This window comes from Dromiciops gliroides, chromosome 1, assembly GCF_019393635.1.
Source record: "Dromiciops gliroides isolate mDroGli1 chromosome 1, mDroGli1.pri, whole genome shotgun sequence".
Classification (NCBI taxonomy): Eukaryota; Metazoa; Chordata; class Mammalia; order Microbiotheria; family Microbiotheriidae; genus Dromiciops; species Dromiciops gliroides.
This window is the reverse complement of record NC_057861.1, coordinates 652,761,492-652,784,398: the sequence shown is the minus strand read 5'-3', so window position 1 is coordinate 652,784,398 and position 22,907 is coordinate 652,761,492. Positions and strand designations below refer to the sequence as shown.

General features: G+C 35.4%; 1 protein-coding gene across 2 annotated transcripts in view; it reads right to left on the bottom strand.

Annotated features, from left to right (window-relative positions):
• Nucleotides 1–22,907, bottom strand: part of CCDC171 (coiled-coil domain containing 171) — a 437,148-nt gene that overhangs the window by 264,444 nt on the left and 149,797 nt on the right. The gene's annotated exons all lie outside the window — the stretch shown is intronic.

The following is a 22,907-nucleotide window of genomic DNA, read 5'->3' as shown; positions in this document are numbered from 1 at the left end:
GAAAAGGCATTAATGAGAATACACTATGTCATAAGACAAAAGAATATATATTTATTCAACTCTTATTGAACATAAGATCTTAAAATCTTTGAATTAAAATCCTTTCTTTTAAGAAATACAAGCACATAAAACAACAAAAACATATGTGATAACACAAAAGGGAAACAATCAACTTTCTCTTTATGGACTTTGATTTTAAATTTGCCTATAAAAAGACTCCACATCAAGATGAATACTGGAATTGTACAGTACACATGAATTTTCTAGATGTGTACATACACATAGCAGTACAGTTCATAATGAAAAGATCACTGGATACAGTCAGAAGACCTAGCTTCAAGTCCCAGCTCTCTGAGACTCAGTTTTCTTATCTATAAATAATACTTATGAGAATAATAATATTTGTACTATCTACCTCACAAGGTTATTGTGAAGAAAGTGCTATACCAACTTCAACCACTGTTATTTTGAAAAGAAAATAAATCTATTTTTTTCTGGATCATGTCTCTCATTCTCTCATCCCTCACTACTTAATATTCCTGCTTCCAATGGTAACTCTGCTTCCTGCAGTGGCTTTCCTATGCAGAATATATTTCATTCAGGCTAGGACAAACAAATATTAAAATTTTCAAATCATGTAGGTACTGAATCCTTGCTGACACAGAAAAAGGAGACCATAAGGCTTCTCCATACCAGATGAGCTAACACTCAACTCATTCTTTCTTCTGGTTCCATTGTCACCTGCCTCAGGCAGGAAGTGATTAGAGGGAATAAGCAGGAAAGGGGACAAGGTATAGAATTCATAGTTCCCCAGTACACCAAAAACAAAGGAAATTGTTATAACAAGTATCTTATCATTCCTCTTCTGGGCCAAAAGCATATAAATTCCCAAACTTTTATCATTTGAAATGAAAAGAAATCTGAAATATAAGGACCATCTTTTGATTATTTGCAATTTAGGGGGCAGCTACGTGGTGCAGTGGATAAAGCACTGGCCCTGGATTCAGGAGGACCTGAGTTCAAATCCAGCCTCAGACACTTGATACTTACTAGCTGTGTGACCCTGAGCAAGTCACTTAATCCTCATAGGAGGAGGAAGAGGAAAAAGAAGAAGAGGAAGAGGAAGAAGAAGAAGTATTTGCAATTTACCCCCATTTCCCAGAAGTTTTTGGCCTAAGAATCAAGGAATTCCTGAAGAAGTAAATATTATCAAACGTAGATTTTAATATATTTTTCTTTTGAATACTATGTAATCCTAGCTGAGTTTGTGATCTCTAATAAATTGAACCAAGATTCTCAATATACTTTCATTTATCAGTTAGTGTCTTAGTGATCTCTCTGATGTGAGTATTCCTTCCAGTGGTGCAAATTACAAGCCATCTATGCCTTCTTTTCCTCTGAAATTCTTTTTCATGGATACTTGGATACTTGACAGGATCTAAAGGACTGGAATCCTTCCTCTATTTCTTTGAACACTGAGCAGTTGTTAGTGCAACATTTGTACTGTCCATCTTATTCTAACCATATGACCAATACCCTTTTTCTAATACAATTCTACAATAATATCTCTTAAGCTACTCCTCACATGTAGGATATTATTGAAAATAAACTGTGACCTACTTGCACCTAGTATGGGTCTCTCCCCTGTCCTTTTAGTCTTTGATATCTTTCCTTCACTGGGGATTAAAATGGTCCAAGATTTGTACCATAGAGCATCACTAGGACAACATTTATGCTTAAAAAATGGGTCTTTACAGCATGAAGCAGCTTGCCATTGTGAGAAGAAGTACACAATTTCCCAAAAGTAATTTGGCTTGCTTTCTTACTCCTTTTCTAGTATGAGCCAAACTTACTGTCCATCTTCAGTACCTGTCCAAGCTATATGCATTGACATACTAATTCAATGAGCTAGACATCTATCTACATGGTATAGGATGGACAAAAGGCATTTTTTATCCAGTGAAGACAATTTGAGTAAACCTGAGAATCTATGATACCATGATCCTATAATCTAATTTTAAAAGGTCCTATAATATTTTAGATACAGTAGCAACAAGCATAATATCATCTGCAAAGAGGAGTATCTGGAGAGCCTTATCATATAAAAAGAATCCCTCATTCAACTGGACATTTTCCATGATAGTGGCAAGTACCTCCTGTGAGAATCTCCCTATTCTATTTCCACTTGATATTAATAAGTCAAAAGTCATTGAATAGTCTTTTATCTGTGGTTGTATATCATTGAATCTTGCACAATTTGAACATTCATGAAAAACCTTAAATTTTGACAAGAAGAAAGATGTAGCAGCCAAAGATAAGATCAAGTAAGAATGCAAATTCATTTGTAAAAAACTATGGAGCAGAATGTTTAGAGATCATGAGTAGTACTGCCTCATAAAAAATGAAAAGCAGTAAAGTAAAAATAAGGCAATAAAATGAGACTCAATTGAACCATATCATTTCAAGAATATTAATGGATTAAAATGACAGAAGGAAAACAGACAATCAGGGAAACAGACTAAATCTGTCAGTACTTTTTCCTGATGTTTACAACTTCAGTAAAATTATACGCTAATACTTCAGGTCATAATGTGTCATACATTTCTTTTTTTGTTTGTTTCTTTTCAAGTCTTGACATTCATTTTTATAAGATTTAGAGTTCCCAATTTTTTCTCCCTCCCTCCCTTTCCTCCCAACCAGCAACCAGCAACCAATCTAATATAGGTTATATATGTACAATCCACAGGTACTCTTTTTTTTTTTAGTCTTTGTTCAATCAATTTCAGTTCTTTCTCTGGATGTGGATAGTGTGCTTCATCATTAGCCCTTTGGGACTGTCTTGGATCATTCTATTGCTGAGAGTAGTTAAGTCATTTATAATTGCTCATAGAACAATACTGCTGTCACTGTGAACAATGTCCTCCTGGTTCTGCTCACTTCACTATCCATCAGTTCATATGAATCCAGGTTTTTCTGAAATCATCTTGCCTGTCATTTCTTATAGCACAATAATATTCCATTAAAATCATATACCACAGGGGGCAGCTAGGTGGCGCAGTGGATAAAGCACCGGCCCTGGATTCAGAAGGACCTGAGTTCAAATCCGGCCTCAGACATTTTGACACTAGCTGTGTGACCCTGGGCGAGTCACTTAACTCCAACTGCCTCACTAAAAAAAAAAAAATCATATACCACAGCCTGTTCAGTCAATCCCCAATTCTTAATTACCATGAAGAGTTGCTATATTTTTTGTACAATTTTTTTTCCTTTTCTCTTTTTTACAATTACTATTGTTAACTGTTTCCCTCCATCCTATTCCCTTCCCTATGGTATTTACTCTATTTTCTATCTTCTTTCACCCTATTCCTCCTCAAAAGGGATTTTCTTCTGACTGCCCCCTCCCCAAAATCTGCCCTCCCTTTTTTTGTCCCTTCCTCCTTATCCCCTTCCCCATCTTTTTTCCTGCAGGGTTAGATAGATTACTCCACCTAATTGTGTGTGTATGCTATTCCCACCTTGAGCCAATTCTGGTGAGATTAAGGTCTTTGAGCCTATTCTGATGAGTGTAAAGTTCATTTACTGCCCTGCTCCTTCCCCATCTCTCCCCTCCACTCCATAAGCCCTTTCCTGTTTCTTTCATGTAGAATTTCACCCCATTCTAACTCTCCCCTTCGGCCCCACCAGTGCATTCCTCTCACCCCTCAATTTTACCCTAAAGATGTCACATGAGGCAGCTAGGTGACACAGTGGACAAAGCACCTACCCTGGACCCAGGAGGACTCCAGCCCAAATCCGGCCTCAGACACGAGGCACTCTCCCACTGGCCAATCCCAGGCATGTCACCCAACTCCAAAAGCCCCACAAAAAGAGAAAAACAAAAAATAAATACTTTGCAGATAGCATCCCTTCATAATCAATTCCCACCTGTGCCCTCTGTCTAAATTTATTTCTATCATCTGTACTAATACTAAGAAATTTCTTATGAGTTAGATGTATCATCTTCCTATATAGGAATGTAAATAGTTTAACCTTTTAACATCCCTCTTAATTTCTTTTTCCTGTTTACCTTTTTATGGTTCTCTAGGGCCTTGTATTTGAAAGTCAAATTTTCCATTCAGTTCAGGTCTTTTCATCATGAATACCTGAAAGTCCTCTTTTTCACTGAAGTCCCATTTTTTCCCTCTGAAAGATTATATTCAGTTTTGCTAGACACGTGATTCTTGGTTGTAATCCCAATTCTTTTGCCCTCTGGAATATCATATTCAATGCCCTCTGGTCCTTTAACGTAAAAGCAGCTAGATCTTGTGCTATCCTGACTGTGGCTCCACAGAATTTTAATTCTTTCTTTTGGGAAGCTTACAATATTTTCTCCTTGACCTGGGAGTTCTCGAATTTAGCTATAATATTCCTGGGAATTTTCCTTTTGGGATCTCTTTCAGGAGATGATGGGTGGATTCGTTCAATTTCTATTTTATCTTCTGCTTCTAAACTATCAGGGCAATTTTCCCTGACAATTTCCTGGAAGATGATGCCTAACTCTTTCCTTGATCATGGTTTTCAGGTAGTCCAATAATTTTCAAATTATCTCTCCTGGATCTATTTTCCAGGTCAGCAGTTTTTCCAAGAAGATATTTCACATTGCCCTCTATTTTTTTATTCATTTGGATTTGCTTTATTGTGTCTTGATTTCTCATGAAGTCACTAGCTCCATTTGTTCATCCTAATTCTTAGGCAATTATTTTCATCAGAGAGCTTTTTCATTTAGCTTTTCAAGATGTTGACTTTTTTCTCATGTCTTTCCTGCATCACCCTCATTTCTCTTTCCATTTTTAACTCTACCTCTCTGACTTTATCTTTGAAGTCCTTTTTGAGTGTTTCTATGGCCTGAGACCAATTTATATTTTTCTTAGAAGCTTTAGATGTAGGGGCCCTGATGTTGTTATCCTATCGTGAGGATAAACCTCGATCTTCCTTGTCACTAAAGAAGCTTTCTATGGTTTGCAATTTTCTCTGCCTGCTCATCCTGCCCATCTTTTACTTGACTTTTAACTCCTTCTTAATGTGGGTTCCTGCTTCCAGGATACACTGTCCCAAGCTTCAGGAGATCCCAGGTGTTATGATTTAATGAGGGGCAGTTGCTTCACTCACCTGGCCCTTTATCTGGTCCATAGAAAACACTAGGCCAACTTGCCAATCTAACAGACAGCAAAAGTTTATGTGCCGTTGTTGCTAGCTCCAATGAGCCTGCACCCCTCCCCCACCTGGGCTGTCACCACTCAAGGTTTCTTCCTGGTTCCTTGATGGGTTAGGACATCCAAATCCTCCCTTAGCTCCTGCATACACTCCCGTAGACTCCCCTAGACTCCCCACCTCCTACCCAGGCCAGCCATTCAGCCCTCTCACCAGACCATTAGCTTAGTTCCAGAAGACACCTGCACTGCAGCTGATTCAGAGGCTCAGAGGTAAGTTTCTCCAGTGCAGCCTGCATGGCACTGTATCTGTGTTGGCACAATTGTGGGGCTGGACTCCACTTCCAGCATGGCTCCCCCTTCTGCCTAACTTCCAAGGTGTATTTAGCTGGAATATAATCTCAACCATCTTTTTTGGGGTTCTGTTGCTCCAGGAGTTGTTTTCTGGCTGTGTTTGGAGTTGTTGTTGTTGGGGTTTTTTTTTGGGGGGGGGGCGGGGGATTATGTCAGGAAGTTCTGAGTGGTTATTGTCTTTCCTCTGCCATCTTGGCTCCACCCTCCCAGAAGTTCCACTTCATACATACTTCTTGTCATACATTTAAAAAAAATTTTTTCAAAAGTTGAAATAACACGTAAGAAGCAACACAGTGCTGAATAGTACACTAAGAAGATAACTGTGCTGGAAAATGCAATCTTGAAAGCATCACTGGATTGCCTTCCTTAAACATGTATTAGGGTAGAAAAGAATTCCAAAAGATTAGAAAAATAATAAATAATATTATTTCCCCTAAGTACAATTATAAGAACATCAAACTATTGATCTCTATTTTTCTTTCTCATTTTTATGAAAATGATCTACATATTTATCAAGGGCTTCCTTGATGAAAATATAAGATGGGAACAAACAGGCTTTCACAAATCATTCTCTGTAGAGCACACATTTATATCACACATTTGACTTTGTTAATTACAAAATGGAATTTGACTCTCCATAGCAAAATGCAGCATTAAAAGTCGTAACCAACAAGCAAAATCTCAAAGCTTAATAAAAATTGGCTGAGGTCGCATTGGACTAGGATGCTCCTCTTCATACAGTCTAGCCATCTACCCATTACTAATGCCAAATGTTAGGGAGGGAAAATCAAAAAAATGATAAAAGTGAATTCAGTCACATTAAAAGCCCAAATCCTCTCCCAAACTAATTCTAGAAGTTCAATTAGAATAAACAAAAAACCTAGAGAAAACCTGGGAGAATAAAATGGACAGATTGGCAGCAGCTGGATAAGGGAACATAAAGGTGAACTCTTAATTGCTTTGCAGTCAACCCCCTACTTATATATTCAGAGATTAATTATGTCTCAAAGCAGAAATGTTTTCAACTAAACAATACCCTCAAAATACAAACATACTCTCACAAATACAGAAACACATCATTCTATAGGTATATGCTCATTGGTTTTTTCCTATGTAGTTTTTTAGTATTTATGTCATGTATTATGCAGTATGACATGTAATATCAACATATATTAGGTTAATTTTGCCCATATTTTTGTATATATACATATATATCATGCTTCCTTCATGTGTATTTTGATCTTGTCATTTTATTCAGCCTAGTTTTTTTGGTAGTATACAAGGCACAATGCACTCTTTTTAAAATATATTTTAATTATTTATTGTTAGATTCTTTTCTTTTTAAATTTTGAGTTTCAAATTTCCTCCCTCTTACCCCCTCCCAAACCCACTGAGAAGGCAAGCAATATTATATTAATTATACATGTGAAATCATGCAAAACATTTCCATATTAGCCATATTTCTAAAACAAACAAGAAAAATTAAATGAGAAAATTTTATTTCAATTTGCATTCTGGGATAATAAGTTCTCTCTCTGGGGGTGGAAAGAATTTTTTCATCATGTTGTTCAGTTGTCTTTAGTACTGTTTGACTCTTTGTGATCCCATTTGGGGCTTTCTTGACAAAGATACTAGAGCAGTTTGCCTTTTCCTTTTCCATCTCATTTTACAGATGAGAAAACCAAGGTAAACAGGGCTAAGTGACTTGCCCATGGTGATACAGCTAACAAATGTCTATGGACAGATTTGAACTCACAAAGATGAATCATCTTGACTTTAAGCCCAGCACTCTGTCCACTGTGCCACCTAGGTGCTTTATATGTTCTCTGTCTAGAGGTAGAATTTTTTCATCATGAGTCCTCTGGAGTGATCTCGGATCATTATATTAATCAGAGTAGCCAAATCTTTCACAGTTGATCACCATTATACCATTGCTGTTACTGTGCAATGCTCATTGATAGTATTTTCCAAATAGTCCAAAAAAATGGTTTTGTTCATAGCCACGGGCTAGAATTATCAGTAGCATGAAGATGAGAGTAAAATATTTCTATTTAGGTAAGTGGTGTGAGAAAATAAGTATTAATAATTAATTTCTTGGAGACCCAGAGACCCAGTTTTAGTCCCTTTCTCCTCTGCCCTCACCCCTTCAGAATGTCCAATTCTTTACTGGGGGGAGCCCAAGGGCACAATAGGAATGGAGATTGATTTTTTGTCTAGCTCATTGAAGGACTGATGGGACTAAACCACACCTAGATAATGGACTTTACCTTGAGCAACTTTAGGAGAGTCTTTTGCACTTTCCCCTTATGTCATCTATAGAACTCATTTTAATTTGGACCACCCTCAAGTCATGTCAATCAATGGAATTGAATGATGCTAACCAATTAGCTTGATCAATGTATAATGACCCACTTCTATCAAAAGAGGATAAAAAGCCTTGACCACCCAAGGGTCGCCATCTTGGCTCCATCTTGGTTCATGCTCTTGGCTCAGTTTGCAGTTACTTGGTGCCCGCTCTTCCTCTTAGGACTTGGAGACCATGTGCTGGCTCTATGAGAGACCAGCATGGGTCTTCTGGGGCTTTTCTGCCTGTGCTAACTGCCATGTGGTCAATTCGTTACTAATATTTAATATTAATTAATAAGTATTTACTGCCAAAATAGGTACAATAGCCATTAATTTATAAGTGGTAATAATTTTTTAAAAGTACAGTTTAGCAACAATAATTTAAAAAAATACAGGGGTCTGGGGCAGCTAGGTGGCGCAGTGGATAGAGCACCGGCCCTGGAATCAGGAGTACCTGAATTCAAATCTGGCCTCAGACACTTAACACTTACTAGCTGTATGACCTTGGGCAAGTCACTTAACCCCAAATGCCTCACTAAAGAAAAAAAAAGAAAAAAGAAAAAAGAAAAAGAAAAACACAGGGGTTAGTTTTTTTCTTTCCACTGGCTAGGAGAGGAAAGAACTCACTCTTTTACCTAAGACCTATTACCTCCAAATTCATTCCTTCATTAATTTGATTTCTACAACCATCCAAAAATATCAGTGACCCTTTTTGTTGTTACAAAAAAGTCAAACTGAAAGATTAAAGAATAGCAAGTTTTATGTTACCATATGTTTTATTGTGTGACAATGAAGAAATAAAGAGATTTTGTGATACTAGAATTAAGAATTACAATTTTAAACTCCACAAGTATTAAATTATAATTCTGGAGACTACGACAATGACTAATTATCATTGATGGGGAAATAATTAAACATTAGCAAAATGGATATAGTGATAGATCAAAGATAATATACTATGACCAAGGAATACATTTAAATAAGCAATGCAGGCTAATTCAATATTAGGGAAAAATTAATATACTAGACCATATTAATAGCAAAAATATCATGTGATTAATATCCATAAATTCAGAAAAGGCTTTTTAACAAAATATAACACCCATTCTTATTTTAAGAAAAAACACTAGAAAACATAGGAATAATGAACCTTTCTTTAATGTGATAAATGGTATCTAAAACCAGAAGGCAGAGTTATTTATATTGTGGATAAACTAGAGATCTAGCTAATAAGCTCAGGAGCAAAGCAAAGCTCATAGTCTGTCTTATGTTGTCATTTTTTGTTTGTTTGTTTGTTTGTTTGTTTTGCCGGGCAATGCAGGGTTAAGTGACTTGCCCAGGGTCACACAGCTCATATGTTGTCGTTTAAGAAATTTCTCACCCATTTCTATGATTTTTTCCTTGATCCACCAATTCCTTAATATTGTTATTTAATCTCCAATTAATTTTAACCCTTTCTTCAGCAGCCCTTTATTGAGCATTATTACCTCTGCTGCATGATACAATGACAGAAACACTTTCTTTAGCAATAATACGGAGAAAAAAATTAAGGAATAAGCACAGTCACATAGAAAACATATTTTTTGCAGATTCAATGATAAAGTTTACTTAGAAAACCCTAGAGTCAAGTAAAAAAATAAATGAAATAACTACTGGCACGGTCACAGACTATAAAAATAAATATCTATAACTCATAGCATTTCTATATGTTGCCAACAAAAAAAAAGAGAAAAGATAGAATGAGAAATTATATCCTAAATAACTGGAGAATACATAAAATACTTGGGATTCTACCTGCCAAAACAAAGGAATTATAAGCCTATATCTACAAAACACTCTTTCCAGAAATGAATATAGACCTAAATGACTGAAGAAATATAAATTGCTCAAGGATAGGTGAACCAATATAATAAAAATGACAATATTTTCTAGACTAGTTTAGTTATCTGTCATGCCAATCAAACTACTAAAGAATCACTTCACAGAGCTAAAAAAAAAAAGTAATTACAAAATTCATTTGGAGGAACAAAGGTCAGAATCTCAAGGGGTGTTATAAAGAAAAAAAAGGTAGAAAGGAAGGAGCCCTAAGAGTAACAGGTCTTCAAGTATATTACAACATTAAAAAATGATTTGGAAGTGGTTAAAAATAGGTTGATCAGTGGGAAAGATTAGACACACAATATATAAAAGCACATGAACACAGTAGTTTAGTGTTTGATAAAAACTCAAGATCAAGTTCTGAGATAAGAACTTACTTTTGAAAAAAGTTTGGGAAAACTAAAAATCAGGACTGACAAAAAACTACCTATAGATGAACTAGGCATAGATTCCTTTGGAGATCATCATGATCTCCAAAGGCATACATGAATTAGACATAGGAATAACATCATAACTGGAGAAACAAGAAAGAAATCACCTTTCAGATCTATGGTTAGAGTTCATGATAAAACAAGGGATAAAAAAGTTCACAGAAGACAAAGTGAACAATTTTGATTATATTAAATCAGAAGTTTTGAATGAAAAACCAATACAACCAGAATATTAGAGGGAAGGAGTTCACTAGAAAAATCCTAGCAGCAAGTTTCTCTGATAAGGGTCTCATTTCCAAGAATATAGGGCAATGATTGAATTTATAAGAATAAGAGCCATTCCCCAGTGTATAAATGGTAAAATGATATGAATATGCTGGTCTCTAAGGAAGAAATTCAAGCTATCAGTTGCAAAATGATGCTCCAAATCACTAAAAATTAAAGAAATGCCAAATTAATATTCTGATATTCTACCTGACTCCCCATCAGGGTGGCAAAGCTGACAAAAAGAAAACATTAAATGTTGAATGAGCTATGAGAAAGCAGACACATTATACACTTCTTTGGAGCTGCCATGGTGGTTCAGTCAATCTGGAATTCATTTAGAACTAATGCCCAAAATAAACTGGTATTCACATTTGGCCCCACCACTAGGCCTATACCCCAACCAAATCTAGGAAAGAGAAAATAGAACAACATATGCAAAACAGTTCTAGCATCTCTTTTTGTTGCGGCAAAAAAAAAAAAATGTGTATAAGGGTGTATCCTTAATTCTGGTGTGAATGAATAAATTGTGAAATATCATTATAATGGAATTCTATTGTGCAATAAGAAATACTGAAGAAGATGGTTTCAAAGTTAACCCAGAAAGACTTGCATGAACTGATGCAGAATGAAGTGAATAATACTAGAAGAACACATTATATAATAACAACTACATTGTAAAAACATACATTTTTGAAAGATTTACAAATTCTTATAAACATAGTAACAATCCAGAGGACAAATGATGTTATCTTACCCCTGATAGAGAGACTATGGACTTAGGTTGCAAAATTATACATATCTTTCTGGACAGAAATTTGTTTTGCATGTCTATGCTTACTTACTACAAAGGTTGGGTTTTTTTATTTGTTTGGTTTTTTTCCTCTTTTTAATGGGAGAAGAGTGAAGGGAAGGAAAATACTTTTTTTTTACAAAAAAGAAACTAGATTAAACGTATACAGATAAGTTCTACACTACTGATAGAAGAACAGTTCTCAAGGCAGTGATGAACTGATTCTAAAGATGTGAAGAGAGAAAAACAAAAGCTTTTTAAAAACTGCACTTTATTATTAACAAAAAAGATGACAATAGCAATAACTAAATAACTATCAACAATAAAATAAAGCCCATTAAGGTTGAGACCACCATCACCAGGTTTTATTTGTAACTTGTTATTTCTGTATCTTTGGAGTAAATATCACGTTGTAAAAGACTTTGGGGGGGGGGGCAAGGCAATGAGGATTACGTGACTTGTGCAGGGTCACACAGCTAGTGAGTACCAAGTGTCTGAGCCCGAATTTGAAGTCAGGTCCTCCTGAATCCAGGGCCAGTGCTTTATCCACTGCTCCACCTAGCTGCCCCTGTAAAAGACTTTTTATAAGTTTGTAGAGTCGATCCAAGACAAGCCCAAAGGACTACTGATGCATACTATCCACCTCCAAAGAAACAAGTGATATTGATTGAACAGACTGAAGCATGCTATTTTTCACCTTCTTTCATTTTTTTCTTTTAATGAAGTTTGCTTGTATAAAATGACAATTATGGTAATGTTTTACATAATCACACATGTATAACCCATGTCTGATTGTTTGCCGCCTCTGGGAGGGGGAAGGGAAGAGAGGGAAAGAGGGATAAAAATTGGAACCCAAAACTATAAATTAAAAGGTTTATTATTTAAAGAAAAACAAGTTTGTACACTCAGTTCCTTTAAGTACACCTGATTTAAGGCACTCTTTAACAAGGATATAACATTTTATGAACCTCGAAAATTGAAGTTTAAAAATTAGAAAATCCAATAAGGCATAGAAGTATTTTTTTTAAATCTTATTGCTCTGATGATACAATCGTTGCCAGGTTACATTTCAAACTGAAAGTTTAATGTCACTTAGACCTCAAAAGGTTTCATGTCTAGTGTTGTACTTTGTATATACCATCTAGTTTTTAAAGCAATTATTTATATATTTTGAAATAGAATGAATTCACTTGATTTCCTTATAGTATTAAAAATAAACCATTTTCAGGGCAGCTAGGTGGCGCAGTGGATAGAGCACCAGCCCTGGAGTCAGGAGTTCCTGAGTTCAAATCCGGCCTCAGACGCTTAACACTTACTAGCTGTGTGACCCTGGGCAAGTGACTTAACCCCAATTGCCTCACTAAAACAAACAAACAAAAAAACATTTTGGACAAGGGCCAAAACCATGTAAAACAAGTCCATTTTTAGCATAATATAAATTCATGCATTTTTCCCCAGTGACTCTAGACCTAGTGATTGATATGTATACAATAAATAGGCTATAGAGCATAGATCTGTGATTTCCTCAGGGAAATTCCAGGTAAGGAATTTCCCATTACCAATTCAAGTAGACAACTCCTCAAATGACAAATTTGGAAAATTGCCTAAAGCAACTGCTTTAAATCAAGTGACCTGCCTAAGGTTAAAGACTTTATGGTTCATTCAAATGTGGAACTTGAATCCATGTCTTTCTGACTTAGAAGCCAGTTTTCTTCTCTACTATGACACTGTCTCTCTTACACATTATATAAATAATAATGATCCTGATAAAGTCAAACCCTTTGTCCATGGGATGAGGTAGGTAATGAAGAGGAGTCAAAGTAAAGGAATGCTGACAAGAATAGTATACAGCAGGGGCAGCTAGGTGGCACTGTGGATAAAGCACTGGCCTTGGATTCAGGAGGACCTGAATTCAAATCCAGCCTCACACACTTGACACTTACTAGCTGTGTGATCCTGGGCAAGTCACTTGACCCTCATTGCCACCCCCCCCCAAAAAAGAATAATTTACAGTAGGGAATACATGTGCCCTGAGATCTTTATAGACCCTGTAACAGCCTAGGAGGAATCCTGAAACCCTGGAGTTATTAGGATCTGGTGATACCCTTGAATGGATTAGCATCCCTGTGAAAAAGATGTAACAAGCTGCTTCTAAAATACAATGAAACAAACAGAACAATATAAGGTTGCAGATTGACCATACTCAAAACCATTGTGATGATAAGCTTAGACAATAATAGATTCAATGATGTTTCTTAGTGTTTTGGTACTACAAAAAGGTATATATAATAAACCAGAAGAAATTAGAAATACCAATAACTCACCTACTAGATATGCTGCAATGTAAATTATATTGATCACCAAAGTGTGCAAAACACAAGTGCACACAAAATTGAATGAAGATGTGAATCCTTTCATTACATGTCAGAAAAAATTAATAACAAAACTGGAAACATCTTACCAGCTACTAACAAGAGCTTTATACCATTTTTTCAATGGTACCTTCAACTCTAAATCATACAACAATGTATTGTGATCTGACATAGGGCATTCAAAAAAAATTACATACTAAGCACAGTGTCCCCCAAGTCCTAGGCCCTCTTCTTTTCTTCCTCTATATTTTACTTGATGATGTTACCAGTTCCTATGGACTTTATTATGTGAGATTCAAAAATTGGATATATGGAGCATTAAATGCTCCCCCTTTAACTTTTCTATTCTTTTTATATATATATATATCCCAAACCAATAAGAAAAAGGAGCCTCTGAGCTTTAATCTGTGAGGGATTAATTTTTATTGCTTGGGAATTAATTAGGCAACAAAAAGTGAAACCAATTAGGGAAACAGGGAACTAGAAATACAGATGGATGGTCTTAGATCTAAGCTTAGTCTATTTTCCTTTATAAAACTCACCGAATCCCAAACTGCCCGCCAGGCCAGAAATCAGCACACCCAAAGCCGAACACCAACCACATGTTTCCGAACTCCCCTCACCCTCGTGCTGCCATGGCTAAGTTTAACAGCCAGAGAATGCGAACTTCCGTTCCCAGCCTCACTTGTAAGTTCACGTCCCAGAAGTTCCTTGCGTTTTCCTCCCAAAAGGGGAGGGCCTTCCAAAGCTGCTTCAGTAGCACGCGCAATCTCTCAAATGATTCAGCTAAAACTTCCGATATTAATCTTTACCACAAATAATTTTTACCACAATTATCACCTCTATGTACATGAATCTAAATCTACTCATCTAGCCCTGACCTTTCTGCTGACCTGCAGTCTCACATCACCAGCCACCTTTTGGACATCTTGAACAGTATGTTCTATTGACATGTTAAACTCAACCAGTCTAAAAGTTAAAAAATTTCCCCCTCCCAAAAAAAAGCCCTTCCTTCTTCCTAAAATTCCTATTACTATCGAGAACACTATAATTCTCCCAATCACTTATATATGCAACCCAAGTTTCATCCTTGAATCCTTATTCTCTTACTGCCCCATACATAATCTATTGCCAATACCTTTCAATTCCACCTTTGAAATGTCTCTCACACCCTCTTCTCTTCTGATAATACCACTACCTCAGTGCTAGCCAAAATCACCTCAACACAGGACAACTGTAATAGCCAGATTGGTCTCCGCACTACAAGTCTCACCCCACTCCAGTCTATCCTGCAGTTAAATATTGAAGTGATCTTCTTAAAGCACAGTGCTGACCATATCACCTCCCTCACCACCATTTAATAAAACAAGAAAATTAGAAGAACATGAAACATGTTACTTAGCTGACTTAAGGACAAGCAAATAATTTAAAAATAAACAAGAGATAGAAAGGAAGTTAGGTATAAAATAGATAATTTCAGTTAGATTAAATAAAAAGGGGTTTGTACAAATAAAACAAATGTAGCCAAGATCAGAAGGAAAGCAGAAAACTGGGGAGGAAATTTATAGACAGTTTATCAGATGAAGGTCTCATATAAAAAATATATAAAGGAATCTGTCAAAGCTATAAGAATATGAATCATTCTGCCAACTGATAAATGGTCAAAGGATATGAACAGGAAGTTTTCCAATGAAGAAATGAAAACAATTTCTTCTCATATGAAAAAATGCTCTAAATTATTACTGATTATAGAAATACAAATTAAAACAATTTTGAGATATTGTCTTATTCCTATCAGAATGGCTGAAATGATTGAAGAGGAAAGCAACAAATGTTGAAGGGAACGTAGAAAAACTTGAACACTAGTTCATTGTTAGTAGAATTGTGAACTGATCCAACTATTTTGGAGAACAATCTGGAATTATGCCCAAAGATTTATTAAACCCTCTGACCCAACAATACCAATACTAGGTCTATTTCCAAAGATGATTGGGGAAAAGGAAAAGAACCTATATGTTCTAAAATGTTTATAGCAGCTATCTTTGTGGTAGCAAAGACTGAAAATTGCAGGGATGCCCATCAATTGGGGAATGATTAAATAAATTATGGTATATGATTGTGATGGAACACTACTGTGCTATAAGAAATAATAAGCTCAATGATCTATAGAAAAACATGGAAGACTTGAATGAAATAATAAAGAGTGAAATAAGCAGAACCAAGAGAATACTGTATATAGTAATAGCAATATTGTTTTAAAAATGACTTTGAGAGAATAAGTTATTTTGACTATTATAATACTCTAACTATAAAGGACATATGAAGAAAGACACTATCTGCATCCAGAGAAAGAACTGATAAATAACTGCGTAGAATAATTTTATAGATAAATACCTATTTGTGTCTAATGGTAACCATCTCTGGTGGGGGAGAGGTAAAGAAGGGAAAAAAGAAATTTACATGAAAATTTTGTTGTATATTCAAAAGAAATAGCAAGTTGTACATAGCAGATTTGTAGTTTCATATGCAATCACTTTTTATTGTACTATGTGATAGAAATGCTTGTTTTATTCCACAAATTAAAATTAAAATAAGTAAGAAAAAATACCTAAGGTCAAATGGAAGGTTGCTTCTCTTTGTACCAAAGGTTCTCCACATTCAGACTAGGAGATCAAGCTTCTGGTAGGAGTTGGAAGTTTCCTTATACTGGTACAGGTGGAAGTCACCCAGACTGGCTCATACCACTTGCCCTCAGGGTATACACGGAGGTCAGAGGAAGGTCTCTGTCTACATTTTATAGAAAGATTTCGATTCACTTCTACATTCATGATTTATACAGTAGTGATAATATATAAAATATAACCAACTAAACTATGTCCAAAGGGCTATGGGGCTATGCATCCTTTTGACCCAGTAATGCCACTACTAGGTCTGTATCCCAAAGAGATTATAGAAAAGGGAAAAGAACCTATATGTACAAAAATACTTATAGCAGCCCTCTTTGTTGGTGGCAAGGACTGGAAATTGAGGTGATGCCCATCAGATGAGGAATGGCTAAACAAGTTGTGGTATATGAATATAATAGAATATTACTGTGCTATAAGAAATGATGAGCAGGCAGATTTCAGTAAAACCTGGAAAGACATATAAATTGATGCTGAGTGAAATGAGCAGAACCAAGAGAACATTGTACACAGCATCAACAACACTGTGTGATGATCAGCTGTGATAGCTCTTCTCAGTGATACAATGATCCAAGACAATTCCAAAGGACTCATGATGGAAAATTCTATCCACATCCAGAAAAAGAACTGTGGAATCTGAATGCAGATTGAGCCATACTATTTTTACTTTTTTTTCTCTTTTTTGAGGTTCTTCCCTTTTGTGCTGATTCTTTTTTCACATGACTAATGTGGAAATATGTTTAATGTGACTGTACATATATAACCTATATCAGGATTGCTTGCCATCTTGGGGAGGGGGGAAGGGAAGGAGGGAAAAAAATTTAGAGCTCAAAATCTTATAAAAATGAATGTTAAAATTATCTTTACATGTAACTGGGGAAAAATAAAATACTATAAAGATTTTTTTAAAAGAACCAATTATATGAAACACTCAAGTATTTGATATCCATATGGAAAACAGCATATTGAAAACATGACACCAACACAATAATGTCAAAACTAACTGACATAAATCATAAGACAGTCAAAGTCCATTACAATTCTAACTACCAATAAATTCATTATGATTTCTCCTAAATAGAAGCAAATATGGTTCCTAAATTAAACAAGTCAAACATAGACATCTTATTAGCCACTTGATACTCAAAAATGACATAAAGCAATAAGGTTCCACTAAAAATATATTATATATTATCTTCATCTCAGGGAATCTTTAGCTCCAATGATATCAAAATAGCATTTGGACTCAATACTTATACAATTTTTAATGTACTGCCAGGAAAGATAAAGACCCAAGGCTTCAAGCTTGAAATCAGAGGTTATATTAACCTAATGGATGAAGGTAGAATGAAAAAAACACTTTGTTATATTCCATGTAAGATGCAATGAGGATAGGAAAAACCTGTGGCTGATTACATTAAGGGACATTCTGTAATTAAAACTGCATGAAAAGAAAATCTTTAAAGCAATAAAGACCAATACAATAAAAATCTTAATATACACTGTTGAAAATATTTTTTAAAAATTCTGACATATTCGGGAAGCATCTTAACAAACCCCCCAAAATATGAACAAAATATAAGGCTCAGCACCCTAAGACCTAAAGAAGATGTCTGAGCTGGCATGATTTAGAAGATATGATATATGGGTATAAAACTTATTTAAATACTTTTTAAAATAAGCATCACTTCACCAAGTAATAGTAAAGGCTGCAAACAACCATAAACTATTGATTTTGTCAACTTTAACCCACATGGTTTGCTTCTGGAAGAACACTATGAAAATTTGAGATCCAAGAGTCAAATCAAAAGGAAGTATCCTTATGAACTTGGCCAACGAAATATTAACCAAAAAATGGCCAAATCATGAAGTTTTTGTGAAAACTGAAGAGTGTATGAAGGTAATTCAACCATCAGAAATTTTAAAGGAGATATCCTTAAGGAATGTGGACTAGATGAAGAAAAGGAAATAATGGAGCCTGTGTAACCCAACAGTGCAGGCTATTAAAAGTTACCACTGGGGCAGCTAGGTGACACAGTGGATAAAGCACCAGCCCTAGATTCAGGAGGATCTGAGCTTAAATCCAGCCTCAGACGCTTGACACTTACTAGCTGTGTGACCTTGGGCAAGTCACTTAACCCTCATGGCCCCACCCCCCCAAAAAAAATTACCACTTATTTAATAATGTAGCAAGACATGACCTGATATCTGGAATAATATATCACAAGCTCACTATCTTTTGTGGATTGACACATAATATGGCAGGCTAGGTGACGCAGTGGACAGTGTTAGAACCGGAGTCAGGTAGACTTCAGTTCAAATCCTGCCCCTGATACTTACTAACTCTCTGGCCCTAGGGAAGTCACTTAACCTTTTTCTACCTGTTTCTTCATCTGTAAAAATTAGAATAACAACAACACCTTCTTCCCAGTGTTTATATAAAGATAGAATGATATAATATTTGTCAAGTATTTTACAAACATTAAAATACTATATTACAAATACAGATTTTAAATATCCTAGAGAACTCAAACAATATATTATACTGAAAACAGGTGGAACTGTTGCCCACAATAACCTGTAAAATGCACATATAACATTGATTCATATAAACTTAAGAATAATTGCAGGACCATATCTCAAACTGTATTACACAGCAATAGAGAAGTAGATCAGTGAAACAGAATAGGTACAAATTACACTATAGTAAATGACTATAGTTATCTAGTATGTGATAAACCCAAAGATTCAAGCTTTTGGAACAAAAAACTCATTCTTTGACAAAAACTGCTGAGAAAATTAGAAAACTATGGCAGAAACTAGGTATAGATCAACATCTCACACCATATACTAAAATAAAGTCAAAATTGGTACATGATTCACACATAAAGGATGAAACTATAAGCAGATTAAGAGAGCATGGAATAGTTTATCTGTTAGATTTATGGAAAGAGGAAAAATTTAGGACCAAAGAAGATATAGAGAGCATTACAAAATGTAAAATAGATAATTTTGATTATATAAAATTAAAAAGGTTTTGCTTAATCAAAACTAATAAAACCAAGATTATAAGGAAAGCAGAAAACTAATAATAATTTTTGAAACAAATATCTCTGATAAAGGCCTCATTTCTCAAATAAAAAGAGAACTGAGTCAAATTTATAAAAATACAAGTCATTCCCCAATTGCTAAATGGTCAAAGGATATGAACAGGCAGTTTTCAGACAAAGAAATCAAAGCTATCTATAATCATATGAAAAAATGCTCTAAAACACTATCAGAGAAATGCAAATTAAAACAACTCTGAAGTATCACCTCATACCTAACAGATTGACAAATAAAACAAAAACGGAAAATACTGGATGTTGGAAGGGATGTGGAAAAACTGGGATGCTAATCCACTGTTGCTGGAGTTGTGAAAAGATCCAACAATTCTGGAGTGTGGAAATATTTTTAAATTGACTAGCCTAATTTTGGGGGGCTAAAGCTGACTGGAGGACTAATCTGGGGACTTATGACTATTTGGCTATCTGACTTTGTTATTTAATGTGGGCCATTTTTAAAGTTCCACCACCCTGCTCCCAAACTGATAAACTAAAGATTAAGAAGCCTCTTAACCAAATAATCAAAGCAGAGTTTATTTTTGAGATACTATTTAAAATTAAGAATACAGGAGAGGGGCAGCTAGATGGCGCAGTGGTTAAAGCACCGGCCCTGGATTCAGGAGTACCTGAGTTCAGATCCGGCCTCAGACACTTGACACTTACTAGCTGTGTGACCCTGGGCAAGTCACTTAACCCCCATTGCCTAAAATTAAAAAAAAAAAAAAAAAGAATACAGGAGAATAAAATGTACAACCTGACTGCTTTCCTGTGGTCTCTTTCCACTGCAGGTCTTCCCCACTTTGAATACAATAAGGGCTTTAGCCGCCTCCAGCCTCAGGGCACGTTACACTTTCCCTGGTTTGTATTAAGGCCTGTAACCTTGTCAGCCCCTTCTCTCCTTTTCCGAAACCAAACTCTCCTCCGTCCTTGTCCGGGCTCCCCTCTAGTCTTGTCTATCTAGTCCGGCTGTCCGTCCTTCTCTATCTAGTCCGTTCTCCTCTAGTCCGTCTCCGCTCCTTCTTCTTTTTTTTTCCTGTCTAACTCCCAGGTCTATATATACCTTTTCTTCTCTCCACTCAAATCTTGGGGCTTCCTTCACCCACACAGACCAAGCTAATCCGCCAGCCAGGGCTGCGGCTGGTTTGGGGGGGGGGTGTGCACTCCCACTTCACATGCCTCAGCACAGGCTACGTTTCAGATAGCTCCGCTGTCTGACCTGGTGTCTTGTATAGCCCACGGGGCTTTTCGCTCAGCTGAAGCTAAGGAGGAGGGTGAGAGACCCTGAGGGCCTAAGGCTTTCTAATCTCAGCCTAAAGGTAGGGTCCCCAAAATCAAAATAAATTTCCACAGGAGAGTAATTTGGAACTATGCCCAAAGGGCTATAAAACTGTGCATACCCTTTGATTAATACCACAAATAGTAGCAATACTACTACTACTAGGTTTATATCCCAAAGACATCCCCCAAAAGAGAAAAAGACCTATTTGTAAAAAAAAAATTTATAGGATCTTTTTTTTTGTATTGGCTAAGAATTGGGAATCAAAGGGATGTCCATCAACTGGGGCTAAACAAGCTGTGGTATATGATGGCGATGGAATATTAGTGTGCTATAAGAAATGACAAGCACAATGATTTCAGAAAAGCATGGATAGACTTGTATGAACTGATGTATAGTGAAGTGAGCAGAACCAAGAGAACATTATACACAGGAAAAGCAATACTATTTGATGAAGAACTGTGAATGACTTAACTATTCCCAGCAATACAATGATCTAAGACAATCCCATAGAACTAATGATGAAGCATACTATCCAACTCCAAAGAAAGAACTGATATTTATTGAACACAGACTGAAGCATGCTATTTTTCACTTTCATTTTTTTCTTTTATTCAAGTTTTCTTGTACAAAATTACTAATATGGTAGTGTTTTATATAATTGCACATGTATAACCCATATCAGATTGCTTACCACCTCAAAAAGGTATAAGGGGAGGGAGGCAAGGGGGGATAAAATTTGGAACTCAAAACTTTAAATAAAGGAGTATTTACAGAATATAAAAGAATAATATCTTAATATATGTCACCATTCTAAATATTCACAATGTCTAAGCTATAGAAACTAAAAGTTTTCAAAGTAGAGAGACTTAGCTAAAGAGATCAAAATCATGTGGTAACTAGATGAAGCATATATCATCTCTGTTAACCTCTCTGCTACTATAAGTACATCAATAACTTCCCTAAAGCTACAGAGAATGAGTTTACATCCTAATATTTTTATTCAACCATAAAGAGTAGATATGTTATACATCTGGGAAATAATCCATATAACATTAAATATAAAAGAATAATAGCAAGATAGTGATTTGTGTCAAGACTGTTTCTACCTGAACCCCATCAAAAAAAGATAAGAATGAGATAATAATTATAGTTAAAATTTATATGTGATTTTAAGGATTAGAAAGCATCTTACATATATTATCTCAGATGTAATAAGTGATAGTAAATTTTATGGGATTTTGTTTTATTAAATTTGTATAATATTTAATTTCAGTGTAAAGTGCTCAAAGTTTAAGTACAAGCAAAAGCTTTAATTCCTAAATGAATTCCTTAAAAAGTTCTGTACAAATAATAAGTTTAAACCTATTTTCCTATTGCTTTTTCTTTTACCTCTCACTGAGAGACACCATCACATCTGGCTAGGCATCAATTGATCTGGGTTGTGCTCTCACCTCTGCCATTTAGCAATCTTGTGACTGTGGACAAATTGATTATGCTTAGTTTTCTTTATTTGTAAAATGGTCATAATAATACTGGCACTACGTAGGTCATGAGGTAAGTGGTTTGTAAACAGTAAAGTATTTTATAAATGTGATTATTATTCATTTCAATTACTAGTGCTTTCTAATTAGTTAAGTTTTTCTTCCCCTCAGCTTCCCACTGTGGTCAATAAACAAGTGAAATTTTAAAAGAAACTCTGATACCCATACTTTTGTAATAACACTAACGGCTTCCAATAACACAAAATACTTTACATGCGTAATTTCATTTGATACAGGAGATAGGCATTACAAGTATTAGTAGCCTGTTTTAAGGTAAGGCAACTGAAACTCCGAGTCTGAGTGACTTACTCAAAATCACACAGCAAATAAAAGGCAAAGTCCTAGTATAAACCCAAACTCTGACTCCAGGATCAAAACTCTTTCTACTCAATCATGTTAGACAATAATTTTAAAAGGTTTTTGTTATACAAATGGCATTATTTATTTTTTAAAAGCACATCAGTACCTTCATAAATATAATAAAACACATATGATTTATAGTGTATTTATTTACAGTATTTTCAGTTGATAGTTACTATCTTCATTAAGGTCAGAGATAATATGAAAATAGTGTTTTTAAGTGATTAATTGTGTAAGTGTTTACCCTTTATTTTTTTCCTTGAAGGCAACTGTGGAAATTTTTAAATATCATTTTAAAGAACTTAGGGAAAA